The sequence below is a fragment of the Mesocricetus auratus genome, unplaced genomic scaffold, assembly GCF_017639785.1.
Source record: "Mesocricetus auratus isolate SY011 unplaced genomic scaffold, BCM_Maur_2.0 Super-Scaffold_100676, whole genome shotgun sequence".
Taxonomy (NCBI): domain Eukaryota; kingdom Metazoa; phylum Chordata; class Mammalia; order Rodentia; family Cricetidae; genus Mesocricetus; species Mesocricetus auratus.
In genome coordinates, this window is record NW_024429266.1 from 10,179,053 (window position 1) to 10,185,052 (window position 6,000).

Consider the following 6,000-nt stretch of genomic DNA (forward strand, 5'->3'; position numbering starts at 1 on the left):
TCCCTCTCTCCTGCTGCTCCTGTCCCCAGAGGCTGGTCTCCTCCCTCCCCTTTCCCTTTTTATGATCCTTTTCACCTAATAAAGATCCCCCTGCTTGAACCCTGTTACATGGCATCTTTCTCTCACTCTGCTTTTCTTAAATTACAACTCTCTGTCTCTGTCTGTCTGTCTGACTGACTGTCTGTCTGTCTCTCTCTCTCCCTCTATGTGTGTGTGTGTGTGTATGTCTTGTAGTGAGAGACTGCTTAAATAAATAACAGCATAACAAACAGCAAAATCCCAATAAATTAGTGCTAGGAAGCAACTTCTGACACATTGATTGTTACTTACGAAGATGTTCTACTAATGTCACATTTAATAATTAAACACTAATGTTTTTCTGATAAAATTGTAAACAAGGGGTATTTGCTCTCATCTCTGTTTAAAAATGTAATGGAGATTCGAGCTATTTGTCTGTGTATGTGAAAGAAAAGTTTAATGAATTTCCTTTGTGCAAAGCACTCTGATCTCTCATAATTTATCATATTTTAATAATGACTGGCCCTGAACTGCTAAATAATTATGGACTCTGCAGGTTGAAATTTCTGTGTTTATGGTGGTTGAACCTGAGTGATGGGAACAGAAAGATTCATCATATTAAATTATTTATTTGTCTAAGTTTGAAAGTTTTCATAATAATAATTTAACAAAAGAGGCAATCAATGCACTGCAAGAAAATGATTTAAAAATACCTATCTGATATATAGCTCATAGTCAATGTTTCTAAATAACTCTCCAAATTCTGCAGAAAAATGTGGGCAACCTGGGATGCTCAGTCTTCATTGTCAGGTCCCTGGATATAGAGTCACCAGGAGGAACACATCTGCACAGTCCATGAGTTTGTTTCCAAAGAGGTTTAAGAAGGAAATAACCATAATAGATGTACGTATCATCATCCTATCCTATGAGCTAGAATACTGGGATCAAATAAACAAACTATCGTTAGTGCTAACTGGGCACTAACGATATTCTTTCTAATTCCTGAGTGTGGATACATCATGACCAGCTGCCTTGAGACCCCACCATGATGACATTCATCCTCAAACTATGAGCCACAACTGACCTTCCCTTCCTTAACTTTCCTTTGTCACAATGAGAAAAGTTACTAATAAACTACTAAATAGTAAAATATTTGAAGCAGAAACTCATAGGGGAAATACAAAGATAGGAAATGAGTACATGGAAAGATGGTTAAGATTGTTTGGCGTGAGTGAAATGCAAAATAAAATCAGTGAGATATCGCTGTACCCCCTATGCTGTTTATGATTGATGATGACGCAGTCACTCCCTCTCTGATAGACTACGTGAGGGAATGTGAATTGGTATAACCACTTTGGAAAATAGTTGTTTTACCCAAAAGTTAAACATTTAATAGATTTTTTTGCTTTTAATGTCAGCCTAAATAAAATATTCATATTAATACACATAAGACTGGTGCTCTCAAACATTCAACACTCATAGTAGCTTTATATGAAATAACTTCAGACTGGGAAAACCCACATGATAGCAATGGGCATGTTTATTATCTTAATCGTGGTGTTGGTCTTGTAGCCCTATGTTGGAACTTATTAAACTGTGTAATTTAAACAAATGAGCTTTACTATATGTCCATTACAAGTCAACAGAATGCATGCAATTATTTCCATGAGTCATCCATATAATTTATTACTGGGTTCCAGAATACCTTGGTTAAGCTTCCCCCTGAACTATCATTACTTTAATGGCCCTTACTCAAGCTACTACTTAACTCAAAGTGAATCAGTACCTATGCTAGTTACTTCTCACTGCTGTGATAAATACCAAGAAATTTCGAAAGGAGAGAGCTTTCTTTGATGGCTCCAGAGGTGTGGAGTTCGTAATGGTGGCAGAGGAATGGCAAGGGGCAAGGAAGCTCAGTGATCACATCCCAGTCACACAAAGGAACCAGAGACCAGAGACAGAGAAACGGACAGGGGTGAGGCCATAATGATGTTGCAAATTTAAAAAGTAGCGTGAGAAAGACATCATGCGACAGAGCTCACATGGAGGATTTTTTTTAATTAGGGGAAAGGGAATGGGGAAAGGGGGCGGGGTACGGGGATACTGGCCTCTGGAGACAGGAGCAGCAGAGAGAGAGAGAGAGAGAGAGAGAGAGAGAGAGAGAGAGAGAGAGAGAGAGAGAGAGAGAGAGAGAGAGAGAGAGAGAGAGAGAGAGAAAGGGATGGTATGTAGGGTGCACATGGTGAATGTGCACAGTTGGTGCTCTTAGTGGCTGCAGCTGAGGGCGTATCCTGTCAGAGCCCCAAGGACAGGGCAGTACAGATGCCTGGAAATGATGTATTTCCCCAGCAAGGATGCACAACCTCTCCAAATGGTGACACCAATTGGTGACCAAATGTTGAAATATCAGAGTCTACAGTTCTCACTCCATGTGATATCCAAGAAATATGACTACATTTCTAAAAGGCTTGAAGTGGAAGTCAAGAAACTACTCATGTATTTACCCATTTGCCTGAGATGAGCCCTTTTGGGGGTGCTTATGATTAAAAGATAAATACTATTTGGGGTCCATATATGATTATTACAATGCATGCAAAAGATTATGATGAAATATGTATTAAGAACTGGGTTAGTAAGCCACATCAGGTCAAGAGACTTTCTGGTGTGGTGGAATCTACATGAGAAGTAGTGGAATCAGCCAGCTAACTATCAGTCAGTCAGAGGAACATTCTATGCAAAGGAGATTAGTGTAATTGGGAGTGGAAGGTTAGTGATGGGGCGTGCCATGGGCAAAAGAGTTTGGAGCAGGAAAGACCATGTGAGCGTAATAAGTTTGCACTTACTGTCATCCAGAGTGACGGAATTGATCCTGTGAGAAATAACTCAGTCTGTAACAAGACCGAAGGTGGAAGACCAGTGGACAGAAGCTCAGTTAGGGCAGTAAAACCATCACCAAATTAAATAATGCTAATGAAGGCTATAACCCTGAACCACAGTAGCAAAAGTAAGGCTAGAGTCACAATAGTTAATAATCATCTCTCCTCCAGGACTCAGAAGAATTGCAAGTTTAAGGTCAGCTCAAGACACCCTGCCTCAAAAACCAAAACGCTAGAAATGTAGGTTAACCATAGAGTGCTTGCCCAGCATGCAAAGACCCTGGGTTCATCACAGAACCACGAAAAGAAAATGTGTGTCTTGCTTTCTGTCAAAGAAACTGAGTCAAGAAATTGAAGAAGAGGCTGGTCCTGTGCAGCTCTGAGTACCTTGAGGTGCCTATGGGGCTACAGGAGGAGGTGAGATAAAGGAAAACGGTCTTAATCCTCCCTCTGTGTTTCCCTTCAAATATCAGAACCTGTAGAAGGCACAGGGATCCTTGTTAGCATAGAGGGTTGTTCCTTTAAAGGAAGGAAAACAAAACCTGTTATCTGTCTGGAAGCCTGAGAGCAGATGTGTTTAACAGCCTGGTGGACTTAGTGCTATCTTGTGATCAGAGACTACACTGGACCCTTCCCCAGACCATAAGCTTTTTAAAAGAAAATCTCAGTCAATAATAGAACCTATCTTTATGGAAAGTGTCACATGCATTTTGCAACATGGGGTTGAGTTAATTATCACCAGGAAAGTTTTCACCAACTTGTGCTGTGCTCAAATGTGCCTAAATTTAGTAAGCTACCAGGATCAGGTTCCAGAAGTTCAAACCAACACTGGCTAATTAGTCGAGCTGAACTGAACTGTCTTCTTGTCTCCCAAGGATCAGCACTCTGCTGGCTGTGGAGGTTCACAGAGAACCCCTCACAAGAGCCTGGTGAAAACAAAACCACATTATTGCTTGCTGTTCTGGACATTTAAGACATAAAAGTGTGCATTACTGATACTCTTCATTTTGCTGTAAACTTGAAATCTTTCCAAATTTTAACAAGCTGGACAGAGGTGTAGTACCAAATGTGTTCCGAGTCACCATATTGTAACTCAGCCAAAATGTGGGTAAGTTAATATGCTGTCCTGTTAAGACAGCGACTGACACAAAGCAAGAGAAGGAACTTGAAAAGCTTTCACCATAAAGAAGTGATGACTGTTTGAGGAGACAGATATTTTTCATATGATGTAAACATTATACTCTACATGCAAAATCTAGCCATTATATGTTACCCAGTTACTATGTATGATTCTTACATGTTCAAGTACCAGTTAAAAACAAATATAATTTACCAACCGAAGGAAATTAAGTTAGTAGCAACAGGTGTACCTGATAGGGTGTGAGAGGCACAGGAGGGACACTGTCCTCCAAGTCTTTTGCAGTAGTGTTAAGTTTGGAAGCATGTTCTTGATCTGCATGTCTTTATTGCATTTAGTGTGTGTGTGTGTGTGAGTGTGTGTGTGAGTGTGTGTGTGTGAGTGTGTGTGTGAGTGTGTGTGTGAGTGAGTGTGTGTGTGAGTGTGTGTGAGTGAGTGTGTGTGTGAGTGAGTGAGTGTGTGTGTGTGTGTGTGTGTGTGTGTGTGTGTGTGTAGATGTTATAGAGAAACTTTCAGCTGCTAGGAGGCTAACTGTGAGAACACAGGACAGCTATCAGAGCTAGCTCTAGACTTTTGTTAACTATAGCCATGCAGAAATGCGCTGCTAAGTTTCTGGATCCTTTCTGAGGGAATTCTCCCTGAGGCTATGCACTGATTAGACTGCAGGCAACTTATTTACCTCCCTGTCTCCGATTCCTCCCAGGGCGAGTGCAGACAACATGTCGTGAGGATTGAAGGGGTTCATATTATCCTCATCCTAAGAAAACAGTAAGAAGCTAATACCTTGTGATGGTTAACCTTGATTGTCAGTCTCTTGGGATTAAGAACCACCATGGAGACAATCCTCTGGGCAAGTCTACAAGGGCGTTTCTAGAATGATTATCTGAGCAGGGAAGACACCCTGCATGTGGGCAGCACAGTCCCATGGGATGGGCCTTGGGCTGAATGAAAACTGGAGCACAGCCATGCAGTGGTGATGCACAGCCTTGCAGTGGTGATGCACAGCCTTGCAGTGGTGATGCACAGCCTTGCAGTGGTGATGCACAGCCTTGCAGCGGTGATGCACAGCCTTGCAGCGGTGATGCACAGCCATGCAGCGGTGATGCACAGCCATGCAGCGGTGATGCACAGTCATGCAGTGGTGATGCACAGCCTTGCAGTGGTGATGCACAGCCATGCAGCGGTGATGCACAGCCTTGCAGCGGTCTCACACGCCTTTCATCCCAGCACTCAAGAGGCAGAGGCAGGTGGATCTCTGAGTTCAAGACCAGCCTGGTCTATACAGTGAGTTCCATGTCAATTAGGGTTGCACAGAGAAACCCTGTCTCAACACCCCCCCCCAAAATGCCAGGCAGAGTAAGCTGAGCACCAGGTTTATTCTCCATTTCCTGACTGCAGATGCCGTGTTACCAGCTGCCTCAGGCTCCCGCCACCGAGCTTCCTCCACCGTGATGGGCTGCTCTATCAAGTTGTGAGCTGGAATAAACCCTTCCTTCCTCAAGCTGCTTTGGTCAGGCATTTTTTCCACAACAAGTAACCAATGCTTACATTTAGTTATTGTTTGAAAGCTCTTTCACGAAGTCCTTTGAACGATGGGATTTACCCTTTGCGGAATATTCTTCTATACTGTGGGAAGATGTGCCACTGTGATTGGTTTAATAAAGAACAGAATGGCCAATGCTAGTCAGGAAGAGGTTAGGTGGGACTTTTGGGAACAGAGGGGTCTTGGGGAAGATGAACGGTAGAGTCGCCAGCCGGTCGGAGAAGGAACAAGACACAGAGAGGTAAAAGACATGAGCCACATGGCAGCATGTAGTTGAATAGAAATGGGTTTATTTAAGCTATCAGAGCTAGTTAGAAACAACCCTAAGCTATAGGCTGAGCTTTCATAATTAATAATAGGTATGCAGGTTGTCTTCTGTAAGCTGGTGGCCCACAGAAAAATCTGGCTTCAGTTTTCTGCAATGC